The sequence below is a fragment of the Schistocerca americana genome, chromosome 1 (genome assembly GCF_021461395.2).
Source record: "Schistocerca americana isolate TAMUIC-IGC-003095 chromosome 1, iqSchAmer2.1, whole genome shotgun sequence".
NCBI lineage: Eukaryota > Metazoa > Arthropoda > Insecta > Orthoptera > Acrididae > Schistocerca > Schistocerca americana.
This window is the reverse complement of record NC_060119.1, coordinates 218,052,525-218,069,904: the sequence shown is the minus strand read 5'-3', so window position 1 is coordinate 218,069,904 and position 17,380 is coordinate 218,052,525. Positions and strand designations below refer to the sequence as shown.

General features: G+C 47.3%; 1 non-coding gene across 1 annotated transcript; it reads left to right on the top strand.

Annotated features, from left to right (window-relative positions):
• The first annotated feature begins 9,579 nt into the window (after positions 1-9,579).
• On the top strand, positions 9,580-9,654 carry Trnap-cgg. Its single transcript has one exon. It is a non-coding gene; the product is annotated as a tRNA-Pro (tRNA).
• Positions 9,655-17,380: the final 7,726 nt, after the last annotated feature.

Genomic DNA, 17,380 nt, shown 5'->3' with positions numbered 1-17,380 from the left:
TACCAAGTCCAGGGTCGAAGTTAAAAGGTATTAAATGATGATTGTAACGATTTTTCTTAGGGGTGATTAACATTTTGTCCATTGAGCTTACTACACCTGCAAGGGAGTCTTTCCCAAATTTCTGCGTAAACTACGGATAATTTTCGTCCTTCTTTTGTTTTTGGCAACGGTTCAGTCAATAATTAACGGCAAACAATATTCGGAAACTGACTGTGTCCACAACAGGAAGAAACAGTTGTGCACAAGACTTTGAGAATAGAAGGCGGATACGTGCAAGGAAAATTACGAGGGTTGGAATTTTAATAGCGGCAGCTATTTTTTTACAGGTCGTACAATAGAGATACGTTTATCAAAGTTTTACTGACTTTCAAAGTAGTGACCAGGATTGTGTATAACCCGTTGTCAGGGATGTGGAAGTATTAGGATACTCTTAGGAGTTCCAGTTGTGTTGACAGTTCGAGTGGCGCGGTCTATTGCCCGACGAATTTGTAGCAGTTCTGAAGCGAATGCTGTGAAGTTTTCCTTCAGTTTAGAAATCGAGTTGAACTTACGACGACTTAAGTCAGGGAAGTGCTGTAGGTGGTATAGCACTTAGCAGCCCCATCAGTCAAACCAATAAGTAACAGCTTGCACTATACGTGAGCATTGTCCTGCAAAATGATGGTTAGGTCCTGCAGAAAGTGTCATCTCTTCTGTCTCTGTGCTGCTCATTTTTGGAACACGACCTACGACCAGCTTAAAGCGAGACAAGCCATTGCAATGTGATATGGGGGTACATTAGTAACCAGTGTAACCGCCAGAATGTTGCATGCGAGCATGCAAACGTGCATGCATTGTATTGCACTGGTGCCGGATGTTAGTTTGTGGGATGGAGATCCATGCCTATTACACTTGGTCTGTCAGTACAGACACGGATGTAGATGGAGTTGTTGAGCGATGGTATCCCATATGTGCTCGATTGGGGACAGATCTGGTGATTGAGCAGGCCAAGGTACCATGTTGACACTCCGTAGTGCTTGTCCGGTCACAATAGCGGTATGTGGGCGAGCATTAACCCGTCGGAGTACACTTCCCGAAAAACTGGCAGCACAACAGGTCGAATCACCAGACATACCATTTTGCGGTGAAGATGCGTGGGATAACTGTGGTGTCACCGCCAGACACCACACTTGCTAGGTGGTAGCTTTAAATCGGCCGCGGTCCATTAGTACATGTCGGACCCGCGTGTCGCCACTTTCAGTGATAGCAGACCGAGCGCCACCACACGGCAGGTCTAGAGAGACGTACTAGCACTCGCCCCAGTTGTACGAACGACGTAGCTAGTGATGCACACTGACGAAGCCTCGCTCATTTGCAGAGCAGATAGTTAGAATAGCCTTCAGCTATGTCAATGGCTACGACCTAGCAAGGCGCCATTAGCAGTATATTGTCTGAAACTATAGAGTCTCACTTGTATCGTCAAGAGCGATGGATTAAAGTTAAGTATTCCAGAAGCTACGTACTTTTCTTTATAGCATTCATTACATATCATGTTTCAGACCTCACGCCATCCTTCGTGAGCTTATAGCGTGCATTGCGGTCCCCTCAGACCACACTGTGTCGGCACTTCTGTCGACACATCAATAACCACCAGAGTGATCCTGCTGCCATACGAAATCAAACCATAACTCGAGATGTAGGTCCAGTGTGTCTCAACTAGCCTCCTCCTAGCCAACAGCCGGCCGGTGTGGCCGTGCGGTTCTAGGCGCTTCAGTTTGGAACCGCGTGACCGCTACGGTCGCAGGTTCGAATCCTGCCTCGGGCATGGATGTGTGTGATGTCCTTAGGTTAGTTAGGTTTAATTAGTTCTAAGTTCTAGGGGACTGATGGCCACAGATGTTAAGTCCCATAGTGCTCAGAACCATTTGAACCATTTTTTTCCTAACCAACACACGGCCATCACTGGCACCGAAGCAGAACCAGCTTTCGTCAGAAAACGCAGCTCGTAAGTAAGCTGTTTAGGTTTTTATGTTGGTAAGAGCACGAACCGCTCTGTACGAAAATCACTCACTGTGCTGTGCGCAGTCTGTGGCTGGTTGGACTCATTGTTGTAATATTCGCCTGTGTAGTGTTGGGCAGTTGGATGTGAACAGCGCGTAGCGTTGTGCAGTTGGAGGTGAGCCGCCAGCAGTCGAGGATGTGGACAGAGAGATGCCAGAGTTTTGAGATCTGGACGATCTGGACGTATGTCTGCCAGAAAAAGGAAATTTGTGAAGATAGACGTCATGAATTGACTTTTGAACATTATTAAGGTAAATAAATTGTTTGTTCTCTATCAAAATCTTTCATTTGCTAAGTATGCCTATCAGTAATTAGTGCCTTCAGTAGTTAAAATCTTTTATTTAGCTGGCAGTTTTTGCGCTCGCTGTATTGCAGTAGTTAGAGTAACGAAGATTTTTGTGAGGTAAGTGATTCATGAAAGGTATAGGTTATTGTTAGTCAGGGCCATTCTTTTGTAGGGATTATTGAGAATCAGTTTGCGTTGCATTAAAAGTATTGTTTGTCACTTTAGTGATGATCAGAATAAGTAAAGAGAAAACTGAGTACGTTGAGCTTTTCTCAGCTGTTTGAACATCAAATAACGTAAGTGGTTTACCAACACAGTAATTCATAATTTTCCAAAGGGGACGTTACAAGCTGACTTCCAGCTTGTCTTCCAATGAGTTCTCGCTTGACACCAGCGAAGTCGCAAATGGTGGTGGTTTCGGGTCATCGTTTGGCTCGGAGATGTTCTTTAAGTAACCGACTTGTAACAATTCGTTATGTCACTGTGGTGCCAACTGGTGCTCAAATTGCTGCTGCAGACGCCATGCGCCGAACACATGATGTTCTTCCCCTTCGGTAGTGGCACGTGGCCGTCCCGAACCCGATCTTGTTGCGATCGTACATTCTCGTGATCATCGCTACCAGAAATCATGTACTGTGGTTACATTCCCGCCACGTCTTCCTGCTTTACTGCAGAAGGCACATCCAATTTCTCGTAGCCCTATTGCACGACGTGTTCAGACTCAATGAGGTATTGATAAAGGCGTCTTTGTCGCCCTTAAAGCATTCCTGACTAATATCTACTTGTTTTTGTTGTGGTCTTCAGTCCTGAGACTGGTTTGATGCAGCTCTCCATGCTACTCTATCCTGTGCAAGCTTCACCGTCTCCCAGTATCTACTGCAGCCTACATCCTTCTGAATCTACTTAGTGTATTCATCTTCTGGTCTGCCTCTACGATTTTTACCCTCCACGCTGCACTCCAGTACTTGTTCCTCTTGCCACCGAACTTCACTAATTCCCACTATATCTAATTATAACCTATCCATTTCCCTTTTTAAATTTTCTAACCAACCTGCCCGATTAAGGGCAGTTTTTTTCTCCTGATAACGTCGTCCTCTGGAGTAGTCCCCGCCCGGAGATGCGAATGGGGCACTATTTTACCTCCGGAATATTTTACCCAAGAGTTTCCTCTTCATTTCAGCCGTTCGCAGTACCACAACAGCAAGGCCGTTTTGGTTAGTGTTACAAGGCCAGAGAAGTCTACTAACATCAAATACCGGCCTTAATTTGAGGAAGAAATTTCTGAGGATGTACGTCTGGAGTACAGCATTGTATGGTAGTGAAACATGGACTGTGGGAAAACCGGAACAGAAGAGAATCGAAGCATTTGAGATGTGGTGCTACAGACGAATGTTGAAAATTAGGTGGACTGATAAGGTAAGGAATGGGGAGGTTCTACGTAGAATCGGAGAGGAAAGGAATATTTGGAAAACACTGATAAGGAGACGGGACAGAATGATAGGACATCTGCTAAGACGTGAGGGAGTGACTTCCATGGTACTAGAGGGAGCTGTAGAGGGCAAAAACTGTAGAGGAAGACAGAGATTGGAATACGTCAAGCAAATAATTGAGGACGTAGGTTGCAAGTGCTACACTGAGATGAAGAGGTTAGCACAGGAAAGGAATTCGTGGCGGGCCGCATCAAACCAGTCAGTAGACTGATGACCAAAAAAAAAAAACAAGGCCAGATCAGTCAATCATGCAGACTGTTGCCTCTGCAACTGCTGAAAAGGCTGCTGCCCCTCTTAAGGAGCCACACGTTTGTCTGGCCTCTCAACAGATAACTCCGTTGTGGTTGCACCTACGGTACGGCTATCTGTATCGTTGAGGCACGCAAGCCTCCCCCACCAACGGCAAGGTCCATGATTCACGGTACCACGTCCAATCTCTGAAGCAGCTAACGTTCACGACCGCCAATATTATGCGATCTGCGCGAAATCTGAATAGACATCGCCTTTCAGATGTAGAAACATGCCTACCAGCATTCGTTTATGTCGGACAACTCCTTTTTGGTGCTCCCATCTCTTTTCCGACAGTGTATTTGGCTAACGAAGTTCCCGTGTTCTGACGTAATAAGCAACAACATTTTACAGTAACATAACACCGTAATGCAGGTCCAGCCCTCGCAAAATTTCACTTGGACAGCAAGCAGTTTCGCAAAGTGACAACTGTACCAGCCGGACAGAGAGAGTACTGTACCGTCCCATATCGCGTTCCCTGGCGTGCAGTGGATTCACGGAGGGTGCCGACAGACTGGCGGTAAATGGCGACAGCGTTCCGGTGAGGCTGCAGCAGCAGACAGCAGCAATCGGCGCTCGCGTGGGCGTGGCGGAGTGGTGACGGGGGCGGGGGTGGACGTGTCGGCAGCGGCAGCGGCTGCGACGCGCGGGGGTGTTTGCGTCGCGCAAACAGGACGGCCGCGCCCACGGCCACGGCCAGCGGGTGGCCAGGTTTAATCTGAGCCGGGCCCGCAGCATCCGTCGCGCCGCTCCGCGCTCTCATTTTAATTAAACACCCAAAGCGGCGCGAGCCAGCACCGCCAGCGCCACCGCCCGGTGGCAGCTGCGTCCCAGATGTGGCGCCACAATCTCATCTCTCCGCCTACTCCCCGGCCCTGCGAATGGCACGGCGCGATAAGAAGTTTGCCAAAGTCTCCCTCCTGCCGGCGACGGCCCGCTGTCGTCACCCTCTTCGTCCATCCTACATTAGATTACACTTGCTCCGAGAGCTGCTGGGTTTTACAACGACCAGCTGGAGCGTTACGACCAGGTACCCGGAAGCCTTGTACAATTTACTTAAAGAAAAACGTGGCACGAAGTCGCGGAGCAGGAACTATCCCGTGCTTGTTGTAGTACTAGTGTCACGTCACACTCTTCTGGGGCATAAACTGCAGTCTAGCGCCAACGAAACTAGGATAGCCACATGTATTCGGAGATATGTAACCAGACAGAATATGGCGCTGCGGTTGACAACGCCTATGTAAGACAAGTGTCTGGCGCTGCTATTAGATCAGTTAGTGCTGCTACAATGGCAGGTTATCAAGATATAATTGCGTTTGAACGTGGTGTTATAATCGGCACACGAGCGATGAGACACAGCATCTCCGAGGCAGCGATGAAGTAAGGATTTTCCCTTACGTCCATTTCACGAGTGCACCGTGAATATCAGGAATCCGGCAAAACATCAAATAAAAATATGGCATTTCAGTCTTTGATCGCTATTTTTTTATTTTCAATGAACAGTTTCAGGCTAGCTGCCCATCTTCAGATCATATATTGCAGTTACAGAGTAACTTGTCAGTGCAGAACTATCAGATCGCTGTCATTACAGCGAGTTACAGAGTAACTTGTCAGTGCAGAACTATCGGTTCGCTGTCATAACAGCGATCTGATAGTTCTGCACTGACAAGTTACTCTGTAACTGCAATATATGATCTGAAGATGGGCAGCTAGCCTGAGATCGGTCATTGAAAATAAAAAAGTAGCGATCACAAACTGAAATGCCATATTTTTATTTAATGAACAATCGCGGAAATTCTATTAAGACAATCATGTCTAGTTTTGAAAACATCAAATCTCCGACATCGCCGGGCCGGATAAAGATCCTGCAAGAAAGGGACCAACGACGACTGAAGGGAATCGTTCAACGTGACACATGTTCAACCCTACCGCAAATTGCTGCAGATTTCAATGCTGGGCCGTCAACAAGTGTCAGCGTCCGAACTATTCAAAGAAACATCATCGAAGACCCACTCACGTACCCTTGATGACTGCACGACACAAATCTTCACCGTCTTGCCTGGGTAGCGCCATTACCCCCCCCTCCACTATCCCCCGTCGGCTGTTCGAGTCCTCCTCTTCGGTTATGGATGTGTGTGTGTAGTTAGTTTAAGTTAGATTGCGTAGTGTGTAGGCCTATGACTTCAGCAGTTTGGTCCCATAGGAACTACCACAAATTTGCAAAGTTTCGACTGGGCCCGTCAACAAGGACATTCGACTGTTGATGACTGCAGACATTTTTCCTGGCCTGACTAGTCTCGTTTCAAATTTTATTGAGAGGATGGTAATGTACGGGTATGGAGACAGTCTCATGAGTCCATGGATCCTGCATGTAAGCAGGGGACTGTTCAAGCTGGCGGATGCTTTGTAATGGTGTGGGACGTGTGCAGTTGGAGTGATGCGGTACCCGTCATACGTCTAGATACGTCTCTGACAGGTGGCACATTCGTAAGCATCCTGTCTGGTCACCTGCGTGTCCATTGTGCATTCCGACGGGCTTGGGCAATTCCAGCAGGACACTGCGACACGCCACACCTCCAGAATTGCTACAGAGTGGTACCAGGAACACTCTTCAGGGTTTAAACAGTTCCACTGGCCACCAAACTCCACAGACATGAACATTATAGAGCATACCTGGGACGCCTTGCAACGTGCTGTTTAGAAGAGATCTCCACCCCTCGTACGCTTACGGATTTATGGACAGCTCTGCTGAATTCATCGTGTCTGTTCCCTCCAGCACTACTTCAGACACTAGTCGAATCCATGCCAAGTGGCGTTGCGGAACTTCTGCGTGCTCCTGGGGCTGTACACGATATTAGGCAGGTGTACCAGTTTCTTTGGCTCTTCAGTGTCCACTGGGGGCCGAACCGTACAATAATCCTGGGTTCATTGTGGGGCGGCGGTGGGGTGAGTGTACTGCTGTAGCCTGTTGTGGGGTTGGGAACCATTGAGGGCTACGGCAGAGACGAAGCCCCTCCGTCGTTTCTAGGTATCCAGTTCCATACAATACTATACAACACAGATCACAGATCACTATCGATAAGGGCGGAAGCTGCTTAGGAATTAGGAAAACATATTTCGTATCAGCTCCATGAAGTATTGAAGCGATCTTTGATATGTTTTTGTTTTGTGTTTTGATGGCTCAGATGGCTCTGAGCACTATGGGACTTAACTTCTGAGGTCATCAGTCCCCTAGAACTTAGAACTACTTAAACCTAACTAACCAAAGGACATCACACACATCCATGCCCGAGGCATGGTACTTTCTTTCTTTTCAAATTATACCTGTTCAAAATAGTCTGTAGTCGATTGTCATTTCAGTGAAGTTGTGTTACCTCCTTATGCCCTTGATCAATCACTTTGCACCAACTCCTGTATGATCATGCAAAAGAAGTCCAATTATACCTTTGCCTCTTACACCTCGTCGCCGTGCGGCTGTAGCTTGCCACAAGCGGAAGTAGAGGCGCTCAGGGTGAACACAAGTGTGTATGGAGTCACTCGCGCGTACATGCTGAGAAAGAGGGATGCACCTGGTCGTTTACCTCTACACACTGAAGAACCAAAGAAACTGGTACACCTGCCTAATATCGTGTAGGACCCCCATGAGCACTCGACATGTCTGAAGTAGTTCAAATGGTTCAAATGGCTCTGAGCACTATGGGTCTTAACACCTAATTCCTAAGGGATCAAACTGCTGAGGCCATCGATCCGTAGACTTACACACTACTTAAACTAACGTATGCTGAGAACAACGCACGCACACACACACACACACACACACACACACACACCCATGCCCGAGGGAGGACTCGAACCTCCGCCGGGAGGGGCCGCACAATCCGCGCCTAAAACCGCGCGGCCACTCCACACGGCCCAATGTCTGTAACAAAGTCGGTTGTCACCACATCGAGCCGCTGATGCAACGCATCAGCGCTGTTTGGTACTACAGTATGCTGTCTTTTTTTGTTTCGGAATGGCCGGCCGCGGTGGTCTAGCGGTTCTAGGCGCTCAGTCCGGAACCGCGCGACCGCTACGGTCGCAGGTTCGAATCCTGCCTCGGGCGTGGATGTGTGTGATGTCCTTAGGTTAGTTAGGTTTAAGTAGTTCTAAGTTCTAGGGGACTGATGACCACTGATGTTAAGTCCCATAGTGCTCAGAGCCATTTGAACCATTTTTTTGTTTCGGAATAACATATACGCTTGATGTTTAAGAGTTAATACAAACAAATGTTCTTAAGTGATAAATGGATGTTTCTTGATGTTTCCTTTCGAATTGTTACGTAAAAGTTGTACTGCGTTAACCTAATTCAATTTCTCAACTAGTAGTGTACGAATTAAACATCTGACCTGAAACCGTCGTAGAACGGAAACGGTATGTTTCCATATATGGGTTCCTATTGCAAATATTATGTTCTCGTTCCCCTCTGCAAGTGCCAGAAGTTTGTAACGGGAATTTCCGAACATGCTGTAGAAACAACCGGAATTGGAATCGGCTATCCTCACGCTTTGAGAAGCATCGCCGTAGCGTACCCGCCAGATACTGGCTGTTAGTTCGCCAATCCTACCAGCTTTCCAGTACACCGCTGTGACCGCATGTTTTCACCGGCGTGGAAACGGCACCGGAGTCGTGAGAGCTGTTAGCGGCGACACAGCAAACCGAGCCCAAGACGGCGAAGGTGTCGTATCGACAACCGTGATTAATTTTTCGAGAGTGGATTCTGATGTAGCCATGGCGCTGCAGCCAACTTCTATATATTGGTACCGTGCCAAGAAGATTGATACCCTGGAGCCGACAGCGGCGGTATCAAATTTTTCGAGCAAATATTTGGAAGGCTGGCAGATTATTACAGGCGCCTGATTTAAATGACCGATAGGCGAGCAGAGACCTCTGCGTTTTTGCTCGGATGGAGTACTGGAGTACTGAACATTTCCATCGTTCTTATCTCGGGGAGGCACGTTTTCGCAAATGGAACAGACATGTTGTATGCCAAGTAATTCTGCGTATTTTTAAATGCGAACATTTTAAGTTAGGCCTGGCCGTGACTGCTATGCATATGAGCTTGAAATGCGAATTCCTGTGGCCAGACACAGTTTATTATACAGAGCGATTCAAGCTTAATGTAGCGATTACAAAAACCTATAACAGCATAGTGCATAGGGATATATCGATACGAATCTTAAAGGATATAAAAGAAAGTTTAAAATTTCGATTGTTGAGTAACCGTAGTGACCAAGTAGCCGTCGCATTTGAGGTGATGCGTAAGTAAAAACGTCGTTGTCATAACTGAAATTTGTGGATCCCGTAAGGAAGGCCTTACAGGTGTAGTTTAACATTTGTCGTCCTGAAACTTCCTGGCAGATTAAAACTGTGTGCCCGGCCGAGACTCGAACTCGGGACCTTGGCAGGAGTAAAGCTGTGAGGACCGAGCGCGAGTCGTGCTTCGGTAGCTCAGTTGGTAGAGCACTTGCCCGCGGAAGGCAAAGGTCCCGAGTTCGAGTCTCGGTCGGGCACACAATTTTAATCTGCCAGGAAGTTTCATATCAGCGTACACTCCGCTGCAGAGTGAAAATCTCATTCTGAATTGTCGTCCAGTCATCGCACTGAAGAGATTTCGTCAGCGATACAGTCTAACACATCTATATGCCTGTAAACTTTTCCTCAGTTTTGAAGTGACACTGGACATGACGATGCTGTATTCTGCACTTGAACAACTAGATCTCCGGATCCGACAACGACGTAATACTTTTTATGGGATCATGTGGAAGACCCTGACCAAAACAATTCCATTACTCAAAGAGCGACTTCACACATGTTGCAGAATTTATGGCGAAAAACAGGTTATCACTCAGATGATGTCCTTGCATCCAACGGCAGTGAAATACGCGTAGAACAGCAGTAAAGTGCTTAAAAAAAATGCATCTATCGTGTGCAGTCTCTGTAAATCTTATCGAAGTATTGCTATAGTTGTAGTCGTATGCAATCACTATTGTCATTTAGAACTGCCGCATATTAACTTCGCACTACGCCATTCCCAATATTATACTCTAGTCATGACGTTGAGTGATGCCATTAATAAGCCGTGTATTGTGTGCGCGACTCTGGGTAACTTGTGGCAGCACAAGGCAAAAAACTTTCATTATAAAGCTGAAAGTTAAGTGGATGTTTTGACTACATACATGAAGAGTAAAAATGAACGCAAGTACCTTTCAGTGGTCACACGCTCCTTTACCAGTCGTATATTCGAGACTGAATAAAAAAAAGATAGCGTATTCGGAACTAACAGGTGCAGATCCACATATATATTACTTCTCAACGGTGTTTTTTATCGGTACGCCGTGTCTCTCGCAATACTTAATCAGAATTAATGGCGGAGATACCATTTTCAAGATTTCGTTCATCACTAATGAGGAAAAATACACAAATAGTTTAAGGTTATTGTTTTCGAGAAAAACGTAATTTCGAAAATATTTTTACAAAAACAATGTAGAAGGTGCCACTTATTTTTAACTAACATGCACGACAACTATGTCAGTTGTCTAGATTCTCTGTACAAGCGTTGTCTCTCGCGTGATTTCGGTCATACACGTCTATTTAAAGAATTTTGAAAGGCACCATCTGTTGACAATGTAATTTTACTAATGTGGTCTATAACAGTTGGAGTTGTTTACATTCTCTAATCAAACGTTGCGTACTGCACGAAGATGATAAGACAAAAGTAGCCTTCGCTATGACTATTAAGACTACACAAGGTCAAACGTTTCAATGGACAGCATTGTATTTTCCAGCACCTGTGTTTTGGCATAGACAGCTGTATGTGATTTTTCACGCATTCGTACTTTCTGTGATATTTATGTTTGTACTAAACAAACATACAACCAAATTGTAAACGATGATCACATTATAACTGCTAACGCTGTTAAATAAATATGTTTTAAAAAATAAAAATAATCTGTCAACGGGAATATCTGCTTTTAATATGCTATGTGATCAAAAGTATCCGTAACATGGCTGAAAACGAATTAAATGTTCATGGCGCCCTCCATCGGTAATGCTGGAATTCAATATGGTGTTGGAGCTCCCTTAACCTTGATGACAGCTTCCACTCTCGCAGGCATACGTTCAATTAGGTGCTGGAAGATTTCTTGGGAAATGACAGACCATTCTTCACGGAGCGCTGCACTGAGGAGAGGTATCGATGTCGGTCGGTGAGGACTGGAACGAAGTCGACGTTACAAAACATCCCAAAGGTGTTCTATAAGATTCAGGTCAGGGCTCTGTGCAGGCCAGTCCATTACAGGGATGTTAATGTCGTGTAACCACTTCGCCACAGGCCGTGCATTGAAAGATGCAATCGCCATCCCCGAATTGCTCTTAAACAGTGGGAAGCAGGAAGGTGCTTAAAGCATCAGTATAGGCCTGTGCTGTGATAGTGCCACGAACGATAACAAGGAGTGCAAGCCCCCTCCATGAAAAACACGACCACACCATAACACCACCATCTCCGAATTTTACTGCTGACACTACACACGCTGGCAGATGACGTTCACCGGGCATTCGCCATACCCTCACCTTGTCATCGGATAGCCACATCGTGTACCGTGTATCATCACTTCACACAACGCTTTTCCACTGTTCAATCGTCCAATATTTACGCTCCTTACACCAAGCGAGGCGTCGTTTGGCATTTACCGGCGTGATGTGTGGCTTATGAGCAGCCGCTCAACCATGAAATCCAAGTTTTCTCACCTCCCACCTAACTGTCCTTGCAGTCGCTCCTGATGCAGTTTGGAATTCCTGCGTGATGGTCTGGATAGATGTCTGCCTATTACGCATTACGACCCTCTTCAACTGTTGGCTGTCTCTGTCAGTCAATAGACGAAGTCGGCCTGCATGCTTTTGTGCTGTACGTGTCCCTTCATGTTTCCACTTCACTATCACATCGGAAACAGTAGAGCTAGGGATGTTTAGGAGTGTGGAAATCTCGCGTAAAGAGGAATGACACAACTGACACGCAATCACCTGACAACGTTCGAAGTCCGTGAGTTTCGCGGAGGGCCCTATTCTGCTTTCACACGATGTCTAACGACTACTGAGGTCACTGATGTGGAGTACCTGGCAGTAGGTGGCAGTACAATGCACCTAATACACATGTCACACATACAATATGTGATCAAAAGTATCCGGACACTTTGGGAGTGTCCGGATACTTTTGATCACATAAGTTATGTTTCACGGTTAACCATATTGTATATTATGATAACGTTTTCTTACAGTGTGACAAATACTCGTTACTACTATCAAAAATATAATAGGTTCTTATTAATAAGTACACTCCTGGAAATGGAAAAAAGAACACATTGACACCGGTGTGTCAGACCCACCATACTTGCTCCGGACACTGCAAGAGGGCTGTACAAGCAATGATCACACGCACGGCACAGCGGACACACCAGGAACCGCGGTGTTGGCCGTCGAATGGCGCTAGCTGCGCAGCATTTGTGCACCGCCGCCGTCAGTGTCAGCCAGTTTGCCGTGGCATACGGAGCTCCATCGCAGTCTTTAACACTGGTAGCATGCCGCGACAGCGTGGACGTGAACCGTATGTGCAGTTGACGGACTTTGAGCGAGGGCGTATAGTGGGCATGCGGGAGGCCGGGTGGACGTACCGCCGTATTGCTCAACACGTGGGGCGTGAGGTCTCCACAGTACATCGATGTTGTCGCCAGTGGTCGGCGGAAGGTGCACGTGCCCATCGACCTGGGACCGGACCGCAGCGACGCACGGATGCACGCCAAGACCGTAGGATCCTACGCAGTGCCGTAGGGGACCGCACCGCCACTTCCCAGCAAATTAGGGACACTGTTGCTCCTGGGGTATCGGCGAGGACCATTCGCAACCGTCTCCATGAAGCTGGGCTACGGTCCTGCACACCGTTAGGCCGTCTTCCGCTCACGCCCCAACATCGTGCAGCCCGCCTCCAGTGGTGTCGCGACAGGCGTGAATGGAGGGACGAATGGAGACGTGTCGTCTTCAGCGATGAGAGTCGCTTCTGCCTTGGTGCCAATGATGGTCGTATGCGTGTTTGGCGCCGTGCAGGTGAGCGCCACAATCAGGACTGTATACGACCGAGGCACACAGGGCCAACACCCGGCATCATGGTGTGGGGAGCGATCTCCTACACTGGCCGTACACCACTGGTGATCGTCGAGGGGACACTGAATAGTGCACGGTACATCCAAACCGTCATCGAACCCATCGTTCTACCATTCCTAGACCGGCAAGGGAACTTGCTGTTCCAACAGGACAATGCACGTCCGCATGTATCCCGTGCCACCCAACGTGCTCTAGAAGGTGTAAGTCAACTATCCTGGCCAGCAAGATCTCCGGATCTGTCCCCCATTGAGCATGTTTGGGACTGGATGAAGCGTCGTCTCACGCGGTCTGCACGTCCAGCACGAACGCTGGTCCAACTGAGGCGCCAGGTGGAAATGGCATGGCAAGCCGTTCCACAGGACTACATCCAGCATCTCTACGATCGTCTCCATGGGAGAATAGCAGCCTGCATTGCTGCGAAAGGTGGATATACACTGTACTAGTGCCGACATTGTGCATGCTCTGTTGCCTGTGTCTATGTGCCTGTGGTTCTGTCAGTGTGATCATGTGATGTATCTGACCCCAGGAATGTGTCAATAAAGTTTCCCCTTCCTGGGACAATGAATTCACGGTGTTCTTATTTCAATTTCCAGGAGTGTATTTGCGTTTACCTGTTCATCCATTACTATATTTCTTACCGGTAATTGATTACGATAGAGTGCGAATGATTTTCACTGGTCATATAGTGAAACATACTACTTTTATAAGTTCTAGACATCAGTTATGTGAGATGTTTCTGTGAATTCAAAATGTGCCAGTTGTCACGGTGCAGTTGCAGTAGTTTTTCTTTGTTGCTCTGAAGTAGTAAATTAAAATGCTAAAGGGGCTGTAATGTATATTTAAGCGTTGCTGTGTGATGGGAGAAGGGCAACAGGTCGAAAGGAATTCCTTTATTAATTTTTGTGTAAAATTCTGTCCCGTGTTAAAACTGGCAAAAAACGACCGAACCGCACACACGTTTGCGTTCCGAGAATGCAGTGTCCGGAAGCGCTGGATAGGTGGAACAGTGGTCCAAGAACAAGAGCGTTTAAATCACCAACCAGCAGTTGTCTGATCAAATAGTCAGTCGCCGTTTGACGTTCATTCTGGACTGTCGTTCTTATTGGTACCCCAGGTTCAAATGGCTCTGAGCACTATGGGACTTAACATCTATGGTCATCAGTCCCCTAGAACTTAGAACGACTTAAACCAAACTAACCTAAGGACATCACACAACACCCAGTCATCACGAGGCAGAGAAAATCCTTGACCCCGCCGGGAATCGAACCCGGGAACCCGGGCGCGGGAAGCAAGAACGCTACCGCACGACCACGAGCTGCGGACGGTACCTCAGGTAAAGCTTGTTGCTGTTACTGTTATTAGTGATTCCGCGTGATAAGTAGTTTAGTTCTACGACGGGTTCTGTCTATAGCATTTTAAAAATAGTAGAAGCGAGTGCTGTGCCTAAACGACCTAGGCACACAGAACTTTTTTTTTTTTCGGTACTAGGTAGGGGCTTATTAAAGAATCTTTTGAAGGAATGCGCACTAGAGACCTCCGTAAGTAGTTTCTGGCATTTTCTTCAGCTTTCTTTGTTTATAGGACATGAGGTTGTGTTTTGCGCAGCTTTTGTTAATATTTCGCATTCTACACATTTAACTGCACTACAAGATATTAAAGCACTGGAATATATTGTTAATTCTTCAGGTATAGAAAATTATTCTGAGCAAAATGATGTATATTTAGAACTATTTATGTAACGTCTGGGCACTTAAGCCATACATCATCGGTCGTGCACCGTGTACCTTGGGACAGAAGGAAGTCTTTTGCCACGGAACAAATGAACTGAATTTCTTTAACAATTTTACCTCTCTTGGCAATGGAAATTCATTTTGGTTTCAAATAGCTGCCATTCCAAAAGGTTTTCAACCTGTAACTAGTTTTTGATGATACTTTTGCTTAATCTGATTTCACCGGCTGATTATTGGTGGGTTGCAGAGTAACAATAAGGACAACCCTTCTAAATTTCAGTAGATTGTTTATTTATAGGTACATGACCAAGCTGTCCTTGAGTCAGTTTTCCGCACTGAAACTTTACTTTTTAGGAATAATTTTTTAATTTTGGAAAATGACTGCAATACGTAAAACGTAAACGCGATCGTTCAAAAATGAAATAAGAAAATATACTAAACTTACATTAGAATGCTGGCTAGAGGCAAAAATCTGAATAGTATACCAAGATAGAACGTTTTCCTCTATAGTTAATTCTATACTGTGTGACGAGCGCTTTAATTTAAGAAATAAGTGAAATGTGAATGTGCTTTTTTCACTTTAAGCAATTTTTGCTTAGTGTGCAGTTCTTAAACCGCTGCATGATGCCAAAATGAGAAATTATTCCGTATAAGGTAAAACCTTTCACACAATGGGGCCACGTCACTTCCTTCTTGTGTTTCTTCTTACATCATCAACGTCTCGATCGCCCTCTCTGCTCTGGTGTCCCAGCTAGTTCAGCCTACCAGGGACACCAAAACATCCTGAATAAGATCGAGGCAGAGGGGTCGAAATGTTGCTGGGGTAAGAACAAACAGAAGAGGACCATGAGGTGGCCTAACTGCCTACAACTTTTTGCCTTCTATGAGAACTTGCACACTTAGATAAATACACTCCTGGAAATTGAAATAAGAACACCGTGAATTCATTGTCCCAGGAAGGGGAAACTTTATTGACACATTCCTGGGGTCAGATACATCACATGATCACACTGACAGAACCACAGGAACATAGACACAGGTAACAGAGCATGCACAATGTCGGCACTAGTACAGTGTATATCCACCTTTCGCAGCAATGCAGGCTGCTATTCTCCCATGGAGACGATCGTAGAGATGCTGGATGTAGTCCTGTGGAACGGCTTGCCATGCCATTTCCACCTGGCGCCTCAGTTGGACCAGCGTTCGTGCTGGACGTGCAGACCGGGTGAGACGACGCTTCATCCAGTCCCAAACATGCTCAATGGGGGACAGATCCGGAGATCTTGCTGGCCAGGGTAGTTGACTTACACCTTCTAGAGCACGTTGGGTGGCACGGGATACATGCGGACGTGCATTGTCCTGTTGGAACAGCAAGTTCCCTTGCCGGTCTAGGAATGGTAGAACGATGGGTTCGATGACGGTTTGGATGTACCGTGCACTATTCAGTGTCCCCTCGACGATCACCAGTGGTGTACGGCCAGTGTAGGAGATCGCTCCCCACACCATGATGCCGGGTGTTGGCCCTGTGTGCCTCGGTCGTATGCAGTCCTGATTGTGGCGCTCACCTGCACGGCGCCAAACACGCATACGACCATCATTGGCACCAAGGCAGAAGCGACTCTCATCGCTGAAGACGACACGTCTCCATTCGTCCCTCCATTCATGCCTGTCGTGACACCACTGGAGGCGGGCTGCACGATGTTGGGGCGTGAGCGGAAGACGGCCTAACGGTGTGCGGGACCGTAGCCCAGCTTCATGGAGACGGCTGCGAATGGTCCTCGCCGATACCCCAGGAGCAACAGTGTCCCTAATTTGCTGGGAAGTGGCGGTGCGGTCCCCTACGGCACTGCGTAGAATCCTACGGTCTTGGCGTGCATCCGTGCGTCGCTGCGGTCCGGTCCCAGGTCGGCGGGCACGTGCACCTTCCGCCGACCACTGGCGACAACATCGATGTACTGTGGAGACCTCACGCCCCACGTGTTGAGCAATTCGGCGGTACGTCCACCCGGCCTCCCGCATGCCCACTATACGCCCCACTATACGTCCGTCAACTGCACATACGGTTCACGTCCACGCTGTCGCGGCATGCTACTAGTGTTAAAGACTGCGATGGAGCTCCGTATGCCACGGCAAACTGGCTGACACTGACGGCGGCGGTGCACAAATGCTGCGCAGCTAGCGCCATTCGACGGCCAACACCGCGGTTCCTGGTGTGTCCGCTGTGCCGTGCGTGTGATCATTGCTTGTACAGCCTCTCGCAGTGTCCGGAGCAAGTATGGTGGGTCTGACACACCGGTGTCAATGTGTTCTTTTTTCCATTTCCAGGAGTGTACTTAATGAAACTGTCCGTTTCC